Source organism: Panicum virgatum, chromosome 8N (assembly GCF_016808335.1).
Source record: "Panicum virgatum strain AP13 chromosome 8N, P.virgatum_v5, whole genome shotgun sequence".
Lineage (NCBI taxonomy): Eukaryota > Viridiplantae > Streptophyta > Magnoliopsida > Poales > Poaceae > Panicum > Panicum virgatum.
Window position 1 is genome coordinate 47,682,149 of NC_053152.1, and position 22,371 is coordinate 47,704,519.

A 22,371-nucleotide genomic window follows, 5' to 3' on the forward strand; every position below is an offset into this window, starting at 1 on the left:
GACAGCAAAGAGTATTCAGTACTTGTGTGTGCAAAAAGTGAACAGTACCCATCACATCAAATCCTAATTACACAATCTAACTGATTAGCACGAGTTAAATATTTTAAGCACCAAAACTCAAACTTTTTCACTAACTAAACACACCCAAAATCTATCATGAAATACATCTAGAATCTTGAAAAAAATTAAATTTTGATTTGGTTGGGGTGTGCCAGGCTCTAGCAATAGTGCAATGCTAGAGCGACACATGAGGACCTTGATAGCAAGCTATCATAATGGTTCCTCCCCCATAAAAAATAAATTTAATATCATTGTGGGCACGTGTCCCACATATCAGATATTAAACTGATAAGAACAGATACTACACTTGATCTTAGCCAAAAGGCCGAGAAAGGTATGAGTTGCTAAGCTGCGGTACCCCTTGTTTTGTATCCTCCTCGTCAGCCTCGCGGCTCTGACCAGGCGATGTGGTACTAATAATACTCCGCAAAGTACTACTCCATGTCTCGTAATCGCAATCAGAGGGACGTAGGCCAAACTGTTAAGCTTTGCAATCGGCCCATTAAGGAGCCCAGCGCTCGAACGCCAACGAGACAGGATCTGACACAAAAACTGACAAAAACTGAATATCATAAGAAACAGATTGAAAAGCACTCCATAGACTTGCACAGGCACTGATCACGAAACAGATTAAGAATCACTCCATATCTGCCCACTCGATCTCCGTCGTCTCTTTCCCCAACACGGGAATCAAATCCTCCGCACTATCTGTAACGGATAGAGATCGATTAACTTGCACGGATGCCTTCCAGTTGGTCGAACAACGAATCTGTTTCTTGCTGGGAAGGGTCATGGAGGAGGAGGAGCTCCAGCAGCAGCAGCAGCCGGGGGTAGGGTTCCTCCCCCTCATCATCCGCCATTAGTTTTTCAAATGAATAGCATGGATGTTGTCATTCACGAGATGGATGACATGCTTCTAGCAAAATAGCTAGCATGGTATTGAGATCCTCCTATGCTGATTCATTTGTGCAGAACGGTAAAAATAGTTACTCACAGTCAGCCCCATGTATCATCTTTAGATAGATAGCACGATGGTTGATTGATCAGTTAAGGGGAGAATACGCAGTTAGTGAAATTCAGTATCCATATATGCCTCAATTGTAAAATAAAAAAAAATACAGCCCTGCTCGGTGCTCTCCGCTGCAGACTAAGGGTTTGTTTGAGAGCACTCGACTCCAAGAAAAGCAACTCCACTCAAACTCCACTACACCTTTGCATTCAGCCAGCAATTTTACTCCATCATATTTGGGGGAGCTGTGCTCCACAGATCTTACAAGCCCACTTCCTTCCACCCTACGCGGTCCATTGTGCAAGCAGCAGCCCACTTAGCCCACCTTTCCATGTGGCCCCCACCTAATCTTCTACCTTCAGACAGTTTCTGCATCTCCTGCCTCGTATCGGAAGCGCTCGACACCGCCGCCTCGCCCTCGTCGGCCCCATTGTCGCTCCGCGCTAGCCCTGGGCGTTCGGGTAATTCGGGTATCTAAAAATGCTACCCGAAATTGACCCGAAAAAAGCAATACCCGAAATCTTTGGTACCCGAAATATCGGGTTTGGGTTAGGGTTTTCCCGAAATATCCCATCAATTGCCAAATTATTGTCTCTCCCATTAGGCAACAACTAAAAAAGGGGATGAAATACAAAAGTAAAATCAACATATCGCTATTATTGCACAAATCAAACAAACAAGGAATCAATAAATAAAACAATTAAATTTCTTATTGGGTTGTTGGGTCAAGTAAGTGGATTAGGCCATATCTATTGGGTTTTAAAAGAATTCGGGTAATTCGGGTACCAAGAGTCAAAACCCGAATTACCCGAATTAAATTCAGGTTTCTCAATTCGGGTTTCTCAACTCTCTACTCGAAATAGTGATCGGGTAATTCGGGTTCAGGTTCGGGTTCGGATAACTCGGGTTCAGAGTTCGGGAAACTGTGCCCACCACTACTCCGCGCCACGAAGCCCCTGCTGCAGTCACTCCCGACCGCCACACCGCTCTCCTACCTCCTCGTGTTGGCATGCGCTGCGCGCCACCACGGCAGGGTGCCAGCCGTGGTCACCGCGCTCGACCTCTTCGCGCTAGACCTCGCGCCCTACGGCGGGGGCAGGAGGGGCCCCTAGGGCGGCGACGAGAGGAGCTCCTGGGCGGCGCGAGCATGTCCTCGGGGCGGACTGGGGGCGATGGCCCATGGGCGGCGGGGCGGAGTCCCCAGCGGCCGGGAGCGGCAGGGGTGGAGGCGGCGACTGGTGGGGGGCGAGCCCTAGCGACCTGCGTAGGCGACGGGCGGCGATGAGCCCTGGCGGCAGCGGCGACGGTGAGCTCTAGGGGTAGCGGCAGGGGCGACGGGAGCACTTGCGCACGGCACCGCGGCATTGGGAGCTCGGGCAGCATGTTGACTTTTCTATTTTTTTGTGTGAAAGGGTATGATAAAGATGTGTAAACAGTGGCAGGTGGATAATTACCACAATCTCCACTATTTGGTGGAGCATCTCCTAAGGAGCTCCCAAAAAACCAAGAGTGGAATCAATTTTTCTAGAAGTGGAGTGGAGCTGGCTAACCTATTTGGGTATATTTTTATAGACTGGAGCTGTTTTTGGTGGAGCAGAGTTCTCTCAAACACCCCCTAAATCATAATATTGATGCGTGCCTGTCTGGGCAATCTTCGAGGACTCATCTCTAGTCTAGTGATCCAAGCTTGCCTGTTTGGCAGTTTCTCCTGATCGACGGTCGTCAACATCTAGGATTGGGGGAGAGCGAGGCAAGCGACGCCCATAAGAACCGTCGTCGTCCAGCAGCGCTCTGGCGAGATGCATTGCTGACTTCCTGTCAGCATACCACGAACAAGAACCTGACAGTGACCGGCTAATTAGATGAGATGCAGCAGCAGAGGACCACGTCCTTCCTGGCTCGGATGCTCTCGTCGCCGTGCTCGCCTGTCGCGACGGCAACAGCAAGTCACCGATCACCCCTGCACGCCATGACGCCAGCTCGCGCAGCGCGTTTCTCCCTGCTTTCACGGACAATTATTGTGCCGCTCCGTCTGGCGCCGCTGCCGAACGCCGGCATGAACTCCGCCGCTCCTTGCTCCTTGCCTGTTGCCCGTGGCCATGGCCTATGCGATCCGAGCCGGTGTCATCACGCGGTCACGGGGGGAGGGGACCTGGACAGAAGGGGCGATGGTCCTGGTGCGCCGCGGAGCGCCGGCGCGCAGCGGAGGCGGACGATCAGGGGCGGTCGGCGAGCGAAACGACGACCGGGGGTGGACGGTATTTCACATACCGTCCAACCCTTGAGGTCCTTGAGGGGTGGGGGCCGTCGGATGAAACATGTGCGGCCCAGATCGGACGTGGGCTGCAGGCGGCGACTCGGTCGTCCTCATCAGCGCAGTGGCGAGCGACGCCCGCGACATGGCAGCGCTCCGGCGAAGAGGCTGGTAGTCTGCCACGGTCGGTCGATCAGAGACCAGAGCATGACGCAGCAGCACCTGAGTTCGTCGGCCGACGGCCTGGCGAGCACGCGGCCAGGACGTGTCCCGTGTGGGCAGTGGGCACATGCCGGATCCGTGCACGGAGGCGGCAGCGCGCCGGCGGGCTACGCGTGTCGGCAGCCGCCCAGCGGCAGGAACAGAAGCCGCGCGGACTCCGTGCTCGCGACGGCGGTGGCGAGGTAGCTCGCGCCGCGGAGGCGGCTCGTCGTCCGAGCTGGAGATGCGCGCGGCAGCGAGCCGGTGCCTCGTCGCCGCCTTCCTTTACCGGCGGCGGCTGCCAAAGGCACAGAGTTTTGCATGTTTAGAGTTCATATTGTTTTGTTCAATGTAGCATCGCAGGATCAAGCTTCTCAAAAAAAAACATTGGAGGATCAGGCAGTTAGTGAAACGCCATGTCATGTCTCTCAAATCAATACTACTCCCTACATTCATCTATATGCAAAGCCCCTTAGGATTTCTAAAAAAATCATATTTGGAAGCCCTATTCCCTCTAGAACGCTTCATGATCGATGGCTTCAGGATCTATTTCATCAAATCACGTCTTATAATAAGAAGAAATACGCTTCATGATCGATGGCTTCAGGATCTATTTCAATTCTTTTACGACCACAATTAACCAGTTTGTTCTTAACACCAGCTATCCCACCAGCGTCCTGTCCGTTGCGCCATATTCTACGCACAACTCTAATTGGCACACCGAACTTCTCAGCAACTTGTTTCGAAACACCACGGTGCAAAATAGGTGGATCTGTCTTGGCCAACAACTCTAGATAAATGGCAATTTTAATATCATCCTAGTAGTGTTTCCTCTTTTTGACGGTTGAATCTGCAAACAAGATTTAAAAATTGCTTACACAGATGTACTTGATCTGAGCAAAAATGATCTGAAAATACTCCTACTAAGTTCAGCAACAGACAGCAACTTTCAGTTACCAAGTTCAGAAACTGAAACTTTCAGTTACAGACAGCAAGGTGTAAAGTGCTACTCCAAGGATTCTAATCTTAGCACTGACAAACAAATACTCTGAATATATGGAACAAGTCAACCAAGTCTGAATACTAGAGAGCTACACAGCACAGCTAGACTGTCCAACAATAGGGAAACAGAGCTACACAGCACAGATAGACTGTACGACAACATAGCTATCATGTCCGACAAAATAGGGAAAGAACCTCAGTTTAACATATCGTTCACTGTAGAGTGTCCGACAATAGGGACAAAACAACACATTCAGCAACTCAGAGCACTGTAGACCGTCTAACAATGTACAGTACCACTAATCTGACAATAGGGACTAATCCAAGCACTCTAATCTGAATACTCATCAACTCAATAATGCAAAGTTGAGTACCACTTGTAAACCAAAATCAAAGTAGAGAAGCGAAGACCAGCCCATAAACTTACTCTCAACTCGTCCAATGTCAGCGTCGGCTCGTCCATCAGGAACGGGAGAGGCATTCACATCAATGGGATTTTCATTTTCAGCAAGAACATAACCTCCTTCAGGAACGCAGAGCCTGCTTTTTCTGCTTCCTCATCAGTGTCTGTTCCTCCATCATCACCAGTAACTGATCCTCCTTCAGGAACGGCAGAGCCTGCTCCTTCCCCATCAGTGTCTGTTCTTTCATCGTCACCATGAGTAACTGATCTTCCTTCTCCACCATCTACAAAACCAAAAGCTAAGTAGTCACGTTGATAAAATTTATTGGTACAGTAAAATTAGAACAAATGTTACCTTCATCAGACCACACCATATCATAATCAAGTTCATGAGCAGGACCCTCCCACTCCCCAATTTTCATCCCAATCAAAGGGTGGATCGGCGTTTAGGTCCAACACCTGTAATCATAGGAGCAAGGATGACTGGTGATCGGTGTTCTTCTCTATGCCGATTTATATAGACGATGCATTCTCGAGTGGAATGGCGGGGGTCGGAGAAACTTTTCAAGTCTGAAATTTGGCGACTGAATCAGACGATGGCGGGTGACGAAAATTTAGTTTTCGGTCGAGAGATACTAGAGGCGATGGCGGAAAAAAAATTCTGTGCAGTCGGGCTGCAAACTGTGCTCGTGCAGCCTGCCCTGGATTGGCGACAGGCGTTGATCCAGAGCTCCCCGCGGCCTCGGATAGGATACCACGCGTTTTTTTAGGAAGGCTATACTCGGCTCTACTGCGCCCCATACCCGCGCTCGGCTCGCGGCTCGCCCGTCGCTCGTCTGTGCTCGCAGCATCTCTCTGAGACGCACTCGTGTAATCTGCTTCGCCTCTTACGGCCAACGGCCAGAGGAGCATGGATCTGGTAGATGTACGCATAGACGAATGGAGGGAGTATAAAACAAAAAAAATGCAGTTCAAATGCTCAAGGCTGCAGCCTGCAGAGTAAATCAGAGCATTGATGTGTGCCTCCTACCTAGTCAATCTTCGACGACTCTGCTTCAGTGATCCAAGCTTGCCTGTTTGGCAGCTTCTTCCTGATGGACCGTCATCAAGATCAGGCTCGTCGCCTAGGATATTGGGCGAAAAGGAGGCAAGTGACGCCCATCAGAACCGTCGTCGTCCAGCAGCGGCCCGGCGAGCGGCGGTGTGTTGATTTCAAGAAAAGTTGAGAGTTTTTCGCAAAATTTTCCGAAAGAGGTGTCCGGACCACTGGTTGATTTCATTAAAATGTGAGGACCTTTTTACAAAATAACTAGGAACGATCTAGACCGTCCGCCCGGCCGATCCGACGGCCAAAAATTGCTCGTGGCGTCGCCACGCTCGTTGGATCTCCTTTGGTGCGTGAATCATATAAATAGAGATGAGGAACTTTATTGTGTCTACAAAATGAGGTGTACAGCATAATATCGTCTCATTAGGGATATTAGTTGGGTAGACTTAGCAAAAGTAATAACTGGCGTGTTTTTAGGGGTCGTAGTATACTAGATTCAGTGATTCACGTGATCAGGTGTGATGCAGATGATGACTCTCTAGTGGACACCTGCCCGACAAACACCAAATGCCTCGTCCAAAACATTAGAAAAGAATAGAAAGAACTGCAATTGTTTCGCAAAGGCGGTGGTTAGAAGTCGTCAGAGCAAGGGCAAGCACGAACCAGAGCAGCAGCACAGCACAGCAAAAGCAGAGGAAGCAGACGAGCTCCGCGCTGTGGGTGGCAATGGCTGGCACCTGGGTAAAGGTGAGTGCCTCCCCTTTCCCCTACCCTTGAAGCTTCAATTTTTCTGATTCCTTGCTCAAATTCTTAGTAGCAACCATCTGCAATTTATTCTTTTAGGACTTTTCTAAAGTCGGAATCGGATTTAGGCTTTGCTTTGATTTGGGGGAAGTTGAGGGGAGGGATTTGTTTCTTGATGCAAGATCATTTTGCCATGGAGTGTAGTAGTCGGTACTGATGAAAAACAAATTGATGGCAGAACCGCAGAAAGTCAGAAATTGTCGAATGGATCTGTGTTGAAAACGTGACACTGTAGATCAATTTGTTACTATTTCGTTTCTCAGTTATCCTAAAATTCATCACTCTGCCACTTACTGTATTGATCACCCACCACCAGCTGGAGCAGAAGGGAACCGGGCCAGGAGCAAGGAGCTCCCACGCCATCGCCCTCGTCGGCGACACGGCCTACGCGTTCGGCGGCGAGCTCACCCCACGCGTCCCGGTGGACAACACAGTGTACGCCTTCCACCTCAAGGCCCAGACCTGGTCGCCGCTCGCCGCCACGGGCGACGTGCCGCTGCCGCGCGTCGGCGTGACCATGGCGGCCGTCGGCGGCACGGTGTACATGTTCGGCGGGCGCGACCAGGACCACAAGGAGCTCAACGAGCTCTACTCCTTCGACACGTCAGCAGGCAAGTGGGCCTTCCTCTCCTCCGGCGCCGACGGCCCGCCGCCCCGGAGCTACCACTCCATGGCGGCCGACGGCGACGCTGCCAGCGGCGGCGGCCGGGTCTACATCTTCGGCGGGTGTGGCGCCACCGGCCGCCTGAACGACCTGTGGGGGTACGACGTGGCCGCCGGGCGGTGGGAGCAGCTGCCGCCGCCGGGGGAGGCGTGCCGCCCGCGCGGCGGGCCCGGGCTGGCCTTTGCCGGCGGGAGGCTGTGGGTGGTGTACGGCTTTGGCGGGAGGCGGAGCTCGACGACGTGCACTGCTACGACCCGGCCACGGGCCGGTGGTCGGCGGTCGAGACCGCCGGCGACAAGCCGAGCCCTCGTAGCGTGGTCTGCGCCGCCGGGATCGGGCATCACGTCGTCGTGTTCGGCGGCGAGGTGGACCCCAGTGACTTGGGCCACCTTGGCGCCGGCAAGTTCTCGGCCGAGGCGTTTGCCCTGGATACGGAGAGCGGCGCGTGGACGCGCCTGGACGACGGCGCCGGGGCCGAGCACCACCCGGGGCCTCGTGGGTGGTGCGCGTTTGCGGCGGGGGAGAAGGACGGCCGGCAAGGGCTGCTGGTGTACGGCGGGAACTCGTCGACCAACGACCGGCTCGACGATATCTACTTCTTCGCGCCCGCGCCCGTTCATGAGGCCGCGTGCTAGGGGTGGTAAAGAGTCTTATAATTTAGCCTAGATAATCTAAGAGCTAAACTCCAATCTTATATAAGTTGGATCGTGAAAAAACCCGCTAGGATCATGATCCATTATCACCACGCCTACATGCGGTGGCTGCCAGCTCTCTTCTCTCGGTGTGTGCATTTGCAATGTATAGTACTAGTAGGGCAATCTGCAGGCTTGTTGTGATGGCTGTGTTAAATTTTCCTTGCTTCGCTTGTCTGATTATATTTGTGATGGTGGACGATTGTATTTGTATTTGACGCTGGTTTTGCATTTGCATTGCAGCTGTAGCTAGTAGTGTCATGTGTGGCTTTGGATCAAGTTCTAGTTTCCCATAAGAGCCAAGGATCAATTGGGCACGCAGACTTCGGTATATGACTACTGTATACCAATCTAATGAACACGAACATCTTTTTTTTGTTGTTGCGATAACTCATGAGGAAGTTCGGTCATCATGTGTGCTGGCTATATTCAACGGCCAGATTTGACAGAAGCTTCACTAAAAATTGAAACCCGAACTTCGCCAAGTGAATAACATGAACCAGTTTTATTCCCAAAAAAAAAAGAATGAACCACCAGGAAAGAATGAAAAGGATCAAGCGAACGCTTCCAAGGGTGTCAAGCTACTCAATTGGAATTATAGGTCCCTTGGGCTCCTACTAAGATAATCTTGTGCAGATTCTCTCCAGCAGCTTACATTGCTTGATTGCTTCGATCGATCATTTCAAAGTTATCTATATTATAAAGATTGAAAACAATTAAAAATATTTGTTACTCAAATCGGACCCACCTTACTCCTCACATTGGACCTGTCTGTTAGAGTCGAGGGAGGGAGGGAGGAGGGGGTGGAGACCCATAAAAACAGCATGTTACAGGATGTTTCTGCCGAAAACTAATTGTTTTTTTTTCATCCACCCCGGTTATACCCGCCTGCAAATCAACTCCGACATGTCCTACTCTTATTCGGTGTTCTCGCACAACCTGAGTTGCTCCCTCACGCACAACTCCACCGACATCTACGCCGCCGGGAAGGGCACTAACGGCTCCTGAAGCGCATCTAGGCCGATAGATGGTAATGGTAAGTTTCGGTGATTAATGACAACCGTATGCGACTAACATGTGTTTTGAAGTAAAAATCAATGATTGGATTAGTCTCATATGAAATATGAAAGGAGACCCCTCAATTCAAAACAATCATGCGTGCCAAGGACTAAATTTGAAAGATTAAGGATCTTTTCAGTCTCAAGTGTCACAAGGAGATGAAGAACACTTGATTTAGCTAGGTTTTATAGTTTCTAGTTCTTGACCGTACTATTAAGAGGGGTCCGTGAGTTAGTAGATTTACCAAAATTGAGTTGGCCTTAGATATCTTGCACCCTTGCTCAAAAACAGCCCAATATGGTCAATAGAAGTCAACACAACACTTGGAAGAAGAAACAATCGAAGTTACATTCAAATCCAAGTCAATTCAGTTGAAAATGAAGAAAAACAGCAGCACCGGTTTAACCGATGCCCCTATCATCGGAGCATCCGATGCTTGGCGAAAGTTTCGACGCCCTGTCGGTCTATCTCTCTTGGAAGCAAGCTGAAATCAAGTCAAGTCACTCTATATCACCGGTTGAACCGATGGTCCCAAGTAAAGCACCGGTGCATTAGATGTACTTTGTTCCAGAGAGCAAGTTTGGTGGACCTCAACTCGTCTTCAGCACCGGTTGAACCGACGCTTCAGAATTAACCACCGGTGTATTGGATGTACTATGTTCCAGAAAGCTTGTTTGAGTTGATCAGTGAACCTCTTCAGCACCGGTTGAACCGATGCCCCTACGGATCATGCACTGGTGCAATGACGCAAGCCTGGATACTGTGTCAGAACCCCCAACGGCTATTATTTGGACACAGAGAGACCGGTTGAACCGATGCCTTCAATTTCTCACCCGTCGGTTCTTCCGATGGTCACGATTTTTCTGTAGTGGACTTCTAACGGCTATTTGACCCTCTCCACTCTATATAAGGGCACCCCCTGGCTCATTGGCTCATTTGAACTGCCTTTGACACATTGAATACCTGAGGCCACCCTTGAGAAGAAGAGAAAGTGCTTTGAGCAAAAGAGTGAAGATCTAGTACATTAATTGTGCTTCAACCTTGAAGATTTCAACCTTTGCAAGTATAGCAAGTGTGTCTGAGCTAGGCCAACTGAGTGTAGGTCAAGTGAAGGCTTAGGAGCTTATTACTGTTGGTGTTTACGGCACCTAGCCGGTCTCGGTGATCGGGAGGTTCTTGGTGAGCTCTTGGAGTTTGTGGGAGCCCTAAGACAAGAAGATTATACACGGTGTGAAGCTCGCCGTTCCGGAGATGGAGAAGGAGCATTCTTAGTGATCACTTGCTCCTTGATGAAGCAAGGGAGCTTTACCCTTGTGTGGGTGATCCAACGTGGATTAGGGGGGAGCGTCAACTCCTCGATACCACGGGAAAAAAATCCGGTTATCTCGTGTCTCTTACTTTTATTTCAAGCAATTAATTCCATTTATTATTGTTCTTGCTTTTGATTGCTTGTAGATTGACTAGGACAACTTGTATGGTAGTGTGATCTCTTGCTTAGATTTTGATCTTGCTAGTGTGCCTCCATCTAGACAAAATGATCATGATAGTGTGTTTACCTACCTAAGAACCTTTTGCTAGCGTGCTCTAGTGACTATGTTTCAAATTTGTAGATTGAGCAATACTAGTCTAGGTTAAGGACTAGGTTGAAATTTGAAAAAATCCCAATTGAACCCCCCTTCTTGGGCCTCGATCCTTTCACCTCCGTCCACAGCCGCTTCAACTTCCGCCCCATGGGGGACGGCAGCATCGCCTTCGCCACGGTGCCGCTCAAGAAGGGCACATCCTCCTTTCCAACCAAGCTCCCCGCGAGGATTGTAGCATCGGCAGCGACGCTCAGCGCGGGCGGCAGCTTCGACGGCAGCCGTGGCCGGATGCACTCTTCGCGGCCTGTGGGAGATCGTGTCCGCTTCGGTGGCTACCATGGCGCAGGTGCTGCAGGATTTCCCGAGCGAAACGCTAGAGGTGCTGCGGGACAGCGGGAGACGGTGCGGAACATGATTGATGCTGGCCATCAAGACTGGTATGGTCGCGTTTGCAATGGGTAAGGGACGTGTATCTAGCAGCGAGCTTGTAGAGATGTTCCTATATTGACACGAAGCCGCAACCTGAACTGCAAGAGTGCCCTCCCTGTGGATGACTGTGGATGAGGTGCATATAATTTCTTCCCAATTATCAATTGTAGTCCCATCTTACATTAGACTGTGTTGACCTAATCTATGAGATAGCTGTGACGTTTAATATGACAGATATTTTAGACTTTATTTTGAGTAGTAATTTAATTAATATTTAATTAAATACATGTTCAAATTAAAATCTAATTAGAATTTTAAATCACGTGCGACACGCGTTTATGCTAGTTAAATAAACAGTTGAATTAATAGTGGAATAAGCTTTAACACAACATTGCTAAAAGTTTCAGAACTGAAAACTGTCCTGATCCAAGCTTGCCTGTTTGCAGGCTGCTTCTTCCTGATCGACCGTCGTCAAAGTAAGGCAAGCGACGCCCAAACGGCTCCATGATTGCTAGGCAAGCGACGCCCATCAGAACCGTCGTCGTCCAGCAGCGCTCCGGCGAGATGCACTCTTGTCAGCAGACCACGAACAAGAAACCTGACAGTGACAGGCTAATTAGATGAGATGCAGCACCAGAGGAAGTTGGTGGCCGTCGACCACGTCCCGGCCCGGAGGCTCTCGTCGCCATGCTCGCCTGTCGCGACGGACCGGCAACGGCAGGCAGCAGCGACAACTCCCAGCGCCGCCGACATTTGCGCCGCCGAGCGCGGGCGTCCATGGTGCCGAGTGCCAGCCGCGGCCACCTCCGTCCTGGGCTCCGTCTGGCGCGGCGACCCAGCGCGCCGCTGCTGAACGCCGGCAGTCATGAATAACTCCGCCGTTCCTTGCTCCTTGGCCTGCTGCCCGTGGCCATGGCCGGCGCGATCCGAGCCGGTGTCTTCACGCGGTCACGGGAGGGCGGGCGGGGACCTGGACGGAAGGGGCGGCGGTCCTGGGGAGCTCCGGCGTGGCGATCAGGGGCGGACGGCGAGCGGAACAATGTCCAGGGGGTGGACGGTATTTGAAATACCGTCCACCCCTGGTGTCCTGACAGACGTCGGATCAAAGATGAGCGCCCCGGATCGGGCGTAGACTGCGGTCAGCGAACTCGGTCGTCCTCGTCAGGCTTGGTCAAGGCCTCGTCAGGCGGGCGCGGGAGCGCGGCGCGGCGTTGCTCGGGCGAGTGCCCGCCGGCCGTCGAGGGCCCCGGAAACCTTGCCGGAGCTGTCGCGATCCGTTCTGCGAAGAAGTGTCTGCTGGCCTTGGTAGACAGCCCGACGGCCGGCAAGCTTCTTCGCCGCCGCCGCCCGGGCGGCCGCCACAGCAAGTCGCGCCGCTCGTCTCTCCCTGTGCGCGCGGCCGGGCCTGGGCTCTGTTTCTTTGCTTGGTGATGCGAGATGGTGGCGTCACGGGCTCTGGGGGAGGGAACCTGCCTGGACCAAGGGGAGGGCAGCAATCAACTCCGACGGTGTTGCTGGTGCCGGAGCTCGTCGCCGGTCGAGGACGTGGGACAGCTCACCGCATCAAGAGACGGCCGTCCGGCTTCGGGGGATGCCCGCGTGCGGCCGCGAGCTCCGGGAAAGAGACGGCCGGATCTCGTCGCCGTCAACGCTGATGGCCACTGACGGTGAGGTCTTGTTCAGCACTCCAGCGAACACTGATCGCCGTCCGGTGACTTGTTCCTCTGATATATGCCCCTTTTCACCGGCTACTAGCTTCCGATGGTGGTGGACTCAAAGTCTGTCTGAAACCACCATTACAGCGCCTCGATCGTGATTGCGTTCCCTGGTCCAAGGAACAGATCGCTACATGCATTGATTTGGAAGGCACTGGATCGGATGTAATGTGATGAGCAGCCAGCGCACATGTGCCTGCATGATCTTCAGAGAGAACACCTTCAGGCTGTTCCAGACCGTACCATCCCTGAAACTGCAACTGCAAACTGATCTGTGCAGCTCGTCTTGCCGCTTCGATTTCTCACTGACAGCAAATAAGTACGCTGCTCTACCAATCCTAAGCACATTCAAGGACGAGACAAGAATATTTTCTGGAGAAAGATAACATAAATAAACTTTGCAGAATTAAAAATCGGTCGGCGACTGCATGATGGGCCGCACGGCCCCGCAAAACTAATTTTACGGGTGACCGCTCAAACTGCATGTTCCGTGCAGTTTCCGATCGACCCGTCCTTATCTAACTTATCTAAGGAGCCGCGCACCGAGACCTTGGCAGCGCAAAGGACATAGCATCGGCAAGCAGGCTGCAGCCTGCAGGCATGCTCGGTGCTCCTCGACGTAACGTGTGTCTGTTTTTTTATATATTTTGGGTTGTAATAGTTTTGTTGTTGTTGAATTTTTCTCTTTAAAATTTGTTTTCAAAATTTTGTGTTCACAAAATTTGTTTTCTTTAAATTTTGGTCTCCAAATTTTTTCCACACTGTTTGGAATATTTGGTTTTGCAAAATTTGTTTGATTAAAAATTTTGTATGTAAAAGTTTATCCATGTTCTTTGTATAATAATTTTGTACATAAAGTTTTTTATCTATTATTATAAAAATTTGTTTATATAATTTATTATATAAATTTGCAAATAAAATCTTATATATACTGCTGGGCTGCGCCTCGGTAGCAGCAAAAGAAACCAGAACGCTAGGAACCACATGGATGCTGCTTGTCTCTCAAATCGACTGCACGGAGGCTCTCGGAACAGTCACCCGCAAATTAGCCAGCCCCGCACGGCCCAATGGTAGTCGCTTTATCGCATTCAGTCGCTCACTTTTCTTTTTTTTTTAGAGAAAAGGTTCCCCGCTTTATTTCATAGAAACAAAGCATGTCCAACAGAGCAATTCGAGAGTACATCCTCATGGTGTATTCGAAGCGCGCCCGTTAGAGTTCAGAGTAGCTAGATGTTCAAGACTAGCAAAACTAGGTAGTACAGGAGAAAAGGCAGCAATAGCATGGGTTGCATTAGTCGACAACCCATCATCTTCAGAGGTCACCCAGTGAGCATTGGTAGAGACTCTCCCAGGCAACATTCCCAAACTTGATCTGTTCTCCGGCGATGATCTTGTAGGAGAGTTCTGGGACACGTTGGGGAGGCCGAGTGGTTGCACCAATTTGGAGTAGAGGCTTGTCAGCGTTTGATCCAGCAGCTCCAAATCCCCTTCTGAGAACAAGATCCGCCACTTTTTCACCATGTTGCATAGTTTTTGTAGTAGCAGCTTTCCCCCATCCAACTTTTGCCTTGAAAACACATTTCATTACGGAATTTTCATAAATACCACATCAATGTGGCTCAGAAACTGTTCATAATCTTATATTTTCTATTGCTAACCCACCAACGGGCAACAGATTCAAAATTAGCTCCAAGGGATATATGAAAGATGTCAGAAAGGTAAATCCAGAGGGCTTTGGCAACACAGCAATAAAAGAAAAAGGTGGGTAACAGTTTCTTGCTCCTTACAAAACAAACAGGAAACATCATCGACATGCATGCGCTTGTTAGATTCATCCTCGTTTGTATCTTGTTGTTTGAAAGCAATCAAAGGAAGATATGAACACGGGTTGGGACGCAAATCCCCAGATACTAGGTGTATAGATTGGTTGAACCCCACTCGCTTTTCTGTTTTCTTTTTCCTTTTTTGAAAGGTTGAGTCGCTCGCTTTGCTGCTAAGGCCAGTCTCGGTACACAGATTCATGGCATAGTTATCTAGGACTAGGTAACTTTGTCAGATAGGTTTCATGGTGATGATGAGACTCTCCTCACATCCTATGAAACTTCATCCTTCTCTCTCCTTATCATATCAGCAATATCATATCAGCAAAATTGATAATATTTAATACCATAAAACCATCTATTGAGACTGGCCTAAGCTTCCGCCATTGCTGCATCGGGATTTTTTTTTTGAAAAGAAGTTGTATCGGGATCTGCAAGGCCAGAGCTTGGCCATCGGTGTCCATAGCAGCAGCAGTAGCATTAGCATGGAATCCCACTTGGTGTTGTTCCAGCCAGTAGCTTGGCCATCGGTGTCCATAGCAGCAGCAGTAGCATTAGCATGGAATCCCACTTGGTGTTGTTCCAGCCAGTTTTGGCACCTCGCTTTCGGCCCGCTCCTTTGTACTCGTCTGCAAGAACTGGGGTTGCATATTGGTGCCAAGTGGAAAGTGGAAACCATAACAATGCAGAGAACACACAACCTCTTGTCTTTTCCGTGATCGACACTCACCAAATAGGTCGACAGCAAAGAGTATTCAGTACTTGTGTGTGCAAAGCACTGCATATACCATATGTGTGTGCTAAGGCAGGTGTTAGAAAACAAAATTCTATCAAAATACATCTTGAGAAATTTTAAATTTTGATTTGGTTGGGGTGTGCCAGGCTCAAGCAGTAGTGCAACACTAGAGCGACACACGAGGAGCCAGATAGCAAGCTATCATAGCAAATCCTCTCCCATAAAATATAAATTTAATATCATTGTGGGCATGTGTCCCACGTATCAGATATTAAACTGATAAGAACAGATACTACACTTGATCTTAGCCAAAAGGCCGAGAAAGGTATGAGTTGGTAAGCTGCGGTACCCCTTGTTTTGTATCCTACTCGTCGGCCTCGCGGCTCTGGCCAGACGATGTGGTACTAATAATGCTCCGCAAAGTACTACTCATGTCTTCTCATAATCGCAATCAGAGGGACGTAGGCCAAACTGTTAAGCTTTGCAATCGGCCCATTAAGGAGCCCAGAGCTCGAACGCCAACGAAAAGGGCTAGAGCCCCTCCACAATCAGGATCCGACGCAAAACCTGCTGCCAGAAGAGTTTAGCATACACACAATATATACCATAAGCTTCTAAGTTATAACCAAGAAACAGATTGCAAAGCACTCCATAGACTTGAGCAATCTGACAGGACAAACATAGAAGCCACAGCCCACAGGCACTCATCAAGAAACAGATTACAAAGCACTCCATATCTGCAAGGTTCCTGCTCCATTTATCAGGAGGGTGTACAAATGCTCAAGAAACTAACAGATTACTAATAAAGAAGAAGGCACTTGTGTCCTCGGATGCTAGTAGCTTAGCGCTAAGGTCAGGTCAGTGCTGTCACTTGCTGACGGTCTACGCTGCGTGGCGTATTTCCGAACACAGGATTCCTTTTCTGAGCGGGCACACCGTTGTTAGTTTGTTTTTAGTAAACTGTATGCATGGAATTCTATAACGAATAGCATCAGATGCAGCAGCAGTAGGGAAGATTGAGAGAAAAGCAAGATCACCAGCGTGGCCTTGATATACATGGCCTTGCAAGGGTCCACCACAACCAGCTCCTCCTCCTCTTCTTCGGTCGTCGCCGCTGCCTTCGGCCGGCCGGTGGCGCCTTTCTCGAGATCTACCGGAGGATCCGCACTGGCCGTCGGCGGCGCCGATGAGATCGTCATCGTCGGCGTTCCCGGCGGGAAAGCAGAACGCGCAGGGAGGACGCCGGCGAGATGCACTCTTGTCAGCAGACCACGCGAACAAGAAACCTGACAGTGACCGACCGGCTAATTAGATGAGATGCAGCACCAGAGAAAGCTGGTGGCCGCCGACCACGTCCCGGCCCGGAGGATCTCGTCGCCGTGCTCCCCTGTCGCAACGGAGCGCGACGGAAGCAGCAAGAACTCCCAGCGCCGCTGACCGCCTGCCGGCTGCCGCGGCGACCCAGCGCGCCGCTGCTGAACGCCGGCCGGCATGAACTCCGCTCCTTGCTCCTTGCCCGCTGCCCGTGGCCATGGCCGGTGCGATCCGATCCAGCATCGCCACGCGGTCACGGGAGGAGGATGGGGAGACCCGGACCAAAGGGGCGGTGGTCCTGGGGCGCCGCGGATCTCCGGCGTGACGATCAGGGGCGGACGGCGAGCGGAACAACGCCCAAGGGGTGGACGGTATTTGGGGTCCCTGCGAGCCGTCGGATCAAGCACGACCGTCCCAGATCGGGCGTGGACTGCGGTCAGCGACTCGGTCGTCCCGTCAAGCGGGCGCGGCGTCGCTCGGGCTCGTCGTCGGCGAGTGCCCGCCGGCCGTCGAGGAGCCCGGGAACCTCGCCTGTGCTCTCACGATCCGTTCTGGGCGAAAGCGTCTGCTGGCCTGGGGAGACAACGCCCAGGCGGCCGTGCCCGCCCGTGTGCCGATCGTGATTTTGCGTTCCGGCGTTCCCTGGTCCAGGGAACATACAGATCGCTACTACACGCAGCCGCAACTTCAACTAGCTCTTATTGATTTGAAAGGCACCGGATCGGATGGATGGATTGTGATGAACAGCCAGCGCACATGCATGTGCCTGCATAATATTCAGAGACAAGTAGTGGCTGCCCATCCCCATACATGGATCAGCTAGTCAACAGACGAGACGTGCCACCGCAATCAGCAAAATTGATAATATTTAATATCATGAAACTCCATTGAGACTGATCTAAGCTTTTGCTATTGCTGCATCGGGGTTTTTTTTTAAAAAGAAGCTGCATCGGGATCTGCAAGACCAGAGCTTGGCCATCGGTGTCCATAGCAGCAGCAGCAGCAGCATTAGCACATGGAATCCCACTTGGTGTTGTTCCAGCCAGCTTTGGTACCTCGCTTTCGGCCCTCTCCTTTGTACACGTCTGCAAGAACTGGGATTGCATATTGGTGCCAAGTGGAAAGTGAAAACCATAACAATGCAGAGAAACACACAACCTCTTTCTCTTTTCGTCATCGACACTCACCAAATGAAGTTCAGGTCGACAGCAAAGAGTATTCAGTACTTGTGTGTGCAAAAAGTGCACAGTACCCGTCACATCAAATCCTAATTACACAATCTAACTGATTAGCACGAGTTAAATCTTTTAAGCACCAAAACTCAAACTTTTTCACTAACTAAACACACCCAAAATCTATCATGAAATACATCTAGAATCTTGAAAAAATTTAAATTTTGATTTGGTTGGGGTGTGCATAGCAAGCTATCATAATGGTTCCTCCCCCATAAAAAATAAATTTAATATCATTGTGGGCACGTGTCCCACATATCAGATATTAAACTGATAAGAACAGATACTACACTTGATCTTAGCCAAAAGGCCGAGAAAGGTATGAGTTGCTAAGCTGCGGCACCCCTTGTTTTGTATCCTCCTCGTCAGCCTCGCGGCTCTGACCAGGCGATGTGGTACTAATAATACTCCGCAAAGTACTACTCCATGTCTCGTAATCGCAATCAGAGGGACGTAGGCCAAACTGTTAAGCTTTGCAATCGGCCCATTAAGGAGCCCAGCGCTCGAACGCCAACGAGACACGATCTGACACAAAAACTGACAAAAACTGAATATCATAAGAAACAGATTGAAAAGCACTCCATAGACTTGCACAGGCACTGATCACGAAACAGATTAAGAATCACTCCATATCTGCCCACTCGATCTCCGTCGTCTCTTTCCCCAACACGGGAATCAAATCCTCCGCACTATCTGTAACGGATAGAGATCGACGAACTTGCACGGATGCCTTCTTGGTCGAACAACGAATCTGTTTCTTGCTGGGGAGGGTCATGGAGGAGGAGGAGCTCCAGCAGCCAAAACCCGAATTACCCGAATTAAATTCAGGTTTCTCAACTTTCTACTCGAAATAGTGATCGGGTAATTCGGGTTCAGGTTCGGGTTCGGATAACTCGGGTTCAGAGTTCGGGAAACTGTGCCCACCACTACTCCGCGCCACGAAGCGCCTGCTGCAGTCGCTCCCGGCTGCCACACCGCTCTCCTACCTCCTTAGGATTTCTAAAAAATTCATATTTGGAAGCCCTATTCCCTCTAGAACGCTTCATGATCGATGGCTTCAGGATCTATTTCATCAAATCACGTCTTATAATAAGAAGAAATACGCTTCATGATCGATGGCTTCAGGGTCTATTTCAATTCTTTTACGACCACAATTAACCAGTTTGTTCTTAACACCAGCTATCCCACCAGCGTCCTGTCCATTGCGCCACAACTCTAATTGGCACACCGAACTTCTCAGCAACTTGTTTCGAAACACCACGGTGCAAAATAGGTGGATCTGTCTTGGCCAACAACTCTAGATAAATGGCAATTTTAATATCATCCTAGTAGTGTTTCCTCTTTTTGACGGTTGAATCTGCAAACAAGAATTAAAAATTGCTTACACAGATGTACTTGATCTGAGCAAAAATGATCTGAAAATACTCCTACTAAGTTCAGCAACTTTCAGTTACTAAGTTCAGAAACTGAAACTTTCAGTTACAGACAGCAAGGTGTAAAGTGCTACTCCAAGGATTCTAATCTTAGCACTGACAAACAAATACTCTGAATATATGGAACAAGTCAACCAAGTCTGAATACTAGAGAGCTACACAGCACAGCTAGACTGTCCAACAATAGGGAAACAGAGCTACACAGCACAGATAGACTGTACGACAACATAGCTATCATGTCCGACAAAATAGGGAAAGAACCTCAGTTTAACATATCGTTTCACTGTAGAGTGTCCGACAATAGGGACAAAACAACACATTCAGCAACTCAGAGCACTGTAGACCGTCTAACAATGTACAGTACCACTAATCTGACAATAGGGACTAATCCAAGCACTCTAATCTGAATACTCATCAACTCAATAATGCAAAGTTGAGTACCACTTGTAAACCAAAATCAAAGTAGAGAAGCGAAGACCAGCCCATAAACTTACTCTCAACTCGTCCAATGTCAGCGTCGGCTCGTCCATCAGGAACGGGAGAGGCATTCACATCAATGGGATTTTCATTTTCAGCAAGAACATAACCTCCTTCAGGAACGCAGAGCCTGCTTTTTCTGCTTCCTCATCAGTGTCTGTTCCTCCATCATCACCAGTAACTGATCCTCCTTCAGGAACGGCAGAGCCTGCTCCTTCCCCATCAGTGTCCGTTCTTTCATCGTCACCATGAGTAACTGATCTTCCTTCTCCACCATCTACAAAATCAAAAGCTAAGTAGTCACGTTGATAAAATTTATTGGTACAGTAAAATTAGAACAAATGTTACCTTCATCAGACCACACCATATCATATTCAAGTTCCTGAGCAGGACCCTCCCACTCCCCAATTTTCATCCCAATCAAAGGGTGGATCGGCATTTAGGTCCAACACATGTAATCATAGGAGCAAGGATGACTGGTGATCGGCGTTCTTCTCTATGCCGATTTATATAGACGATGCATTCTCGAGTGGAATGGCGGGGGTCGGAGAAACTTTTCAAGTCTGAAATTTGGCGACTGAATCAGACGATGGCGGGTGACGAAAATTTAGTTTTCGGTCGAGAGATACTAGAGGCGATGGCGGAAAAAAATTCTGTGCAGTCGGGCTGCAAACTGTTCTCGTGCAGCCTGCCCTGGATTGGCGACAGGCGTTGATCCAGCGCTCCCCGCGGCCTCGGATAGGATACCACACATTTTTTTAGGAAGGCTATACTCGGCTCTACTGCGCCCCATACCCGCGCTCGGCTCGCGGCTCGCCCGTCGCTCGTCTGTGCTCGCAGCGTCTCTCTGAGACGCACTCGTGTAATCTGCTTCGCCTCTTACGGCCAACGGCCAGAGGAGCCTCGCGTTTACTGCTACGGCCGTACGGCGATGATTTGCCGCAGCTGTGAGGTCGAACCGAGGATGGTGACTACTTTGAGATGGAGCTCCATCTCAGCAGCCGCGGCCCGAGGTCAGCTTTGTGCCATTGGTCAGCCTGCTATAGTGTTATTTGGAGCTAGAGTTGTTTAGAAGGCTGCTTGATTATGTTCTCTTATTTAATACGAGTTCTATGTTACTAGCTAAGATCAGAGAGGGTGCTCCGCCATGAGCTCCATGTACACGTCGAGTGGAGACAGCCGCACCCATCTCACGCATCGCGGCGTTGATGAACTCCAATGCAAACTGCTATCGATTTTGAAGGCTACCTCGTTGGCCGTTGGCGCGTGGTGCAGGTGCAGATGTGATGTAACAAATATGGACCTTGTTTGGTTCCTTCTAGCAACTCTGGTACACTATCCCGATAAGAGAATCTCACATGCATGGAGTACTAAATGAAGTCTATTTGCAAAACCTTTTATGAGATGGGTGTAACTTTTCGCGACGAATCTAATGACGGTAATTAATCGATGATTGGCTACAGCAATGCTACAGTAACCATCATCTAACTACGCGGTCAAAAGTCTCATTAGATTCTTCAAGGTTTCTAGCGCAGGGATTATGGAGTTAGTTTTGTAAATTGACTTAGTTTGACACCGTAATTAGCGGTTAAAGTGTTTTCTAGAATTCTAGGAAACCAAACGGGGCCATGGGAACCCGGCCCTTAGCAACTAGTTGGCTTGAAAACTCATCAGAGGGAGCTGCCGTGAGCACGTACGAGCCGCGAGCATAACGCGCACCTGAAAGCCGGGGCCGCACAAGTGCTGGATCTCGTAGATGTACGCGTGCCACGAATCTAGAGAGGGGCTGCATCGGGAGCAGTTTGCAGCCCGGCTGCATAGAATTTTTTCCGGCGATAACGGGTAGATTGATTCGCGAATTTTGGAAGGGCGGCCGATTTCTGCTGGGGTACGAGATTTTTGGCGTCAGTTGTGGCGGGCGAGTTTTCATCCGTGTGTTTGCATAGATGAATGGAGGGAGAGGGAGTATAAAACAAAAAAAATGCAGTTCAAATGCTCAAGGCTTCAGCCTGCAGAGTAAATCAGAGCATTGATGTGTGCCTCCTATCTAGTCAATCTTCGACGACTCTGCTTCAGTGATCCAAGCTTGCCTGTTTGGCAGCTTCTTCGTCTAGGATATTGGGCGAAAAGGAGGCAAGTGACGCCCATCAGAACCGTCATTGTCCAGCAGCGGCCCGGCGAGCGGCGGTGTGTTGATTTCAAGAAAAGTTGAGAGTTTTTCGCAAAATTTTCCGAAAGAGGTGTCCGGACCACTGGTTGATTTCATTAAAATGTGAGGACCTTTTTACAAAATAACCAGGAACGATCTAGACCGTCCGCCCGGCCGATCCGATGGCCAAAAATTGCTCGTGGCGTGGCCACGCTCGTTGGATCTCCTTTGGTGCGTGAATCATATATAGAGATGAGGAACTTTATTGTGTCTACAAAATGAGGTGT

The 22,371-nt window shown here is 49.9% G+C and overlaps 3 non-coding genes and 1 pseudogene across 3 annotated transcripts; 1 reads left to right on the forward strand and 3 right to left on the reverse strand.

Moving 5' to 3' along the window:
- Positions 1-201: 201 nt before the first annotated feature.
- Positions 202-398, reverse strand: LOC120686968. Its single transcript, XR_005680475.1, has one exon. It is a non-coding gene; the product is annotated as a U2 spliceosomal RNA (small nuclear RNA).
- Positions 399-6,532: 6,134 nt separating this feature from the next.
- Positions 6,533-22,371, forward strand: part of LOC120686772 — a 35,867-nt pseudogene continuing 20,028 nt past the window's right edge.
- LOC120686973 lies at positions 15,612-15,808 on the reverse strand. The gene has a single exon (XR_005680479.1). It is a non-coding gene; the product is annotated as a U2 spliceosomal RNA (small nuclear RNA).
- Positions 18,154-18,348, reverse strand: LOC120686975. The gene has a single exon (XR_005680481.1). It is a non-coding gene; the product is annotated as a U2 spliceosomal RNA (small nuclear RNA).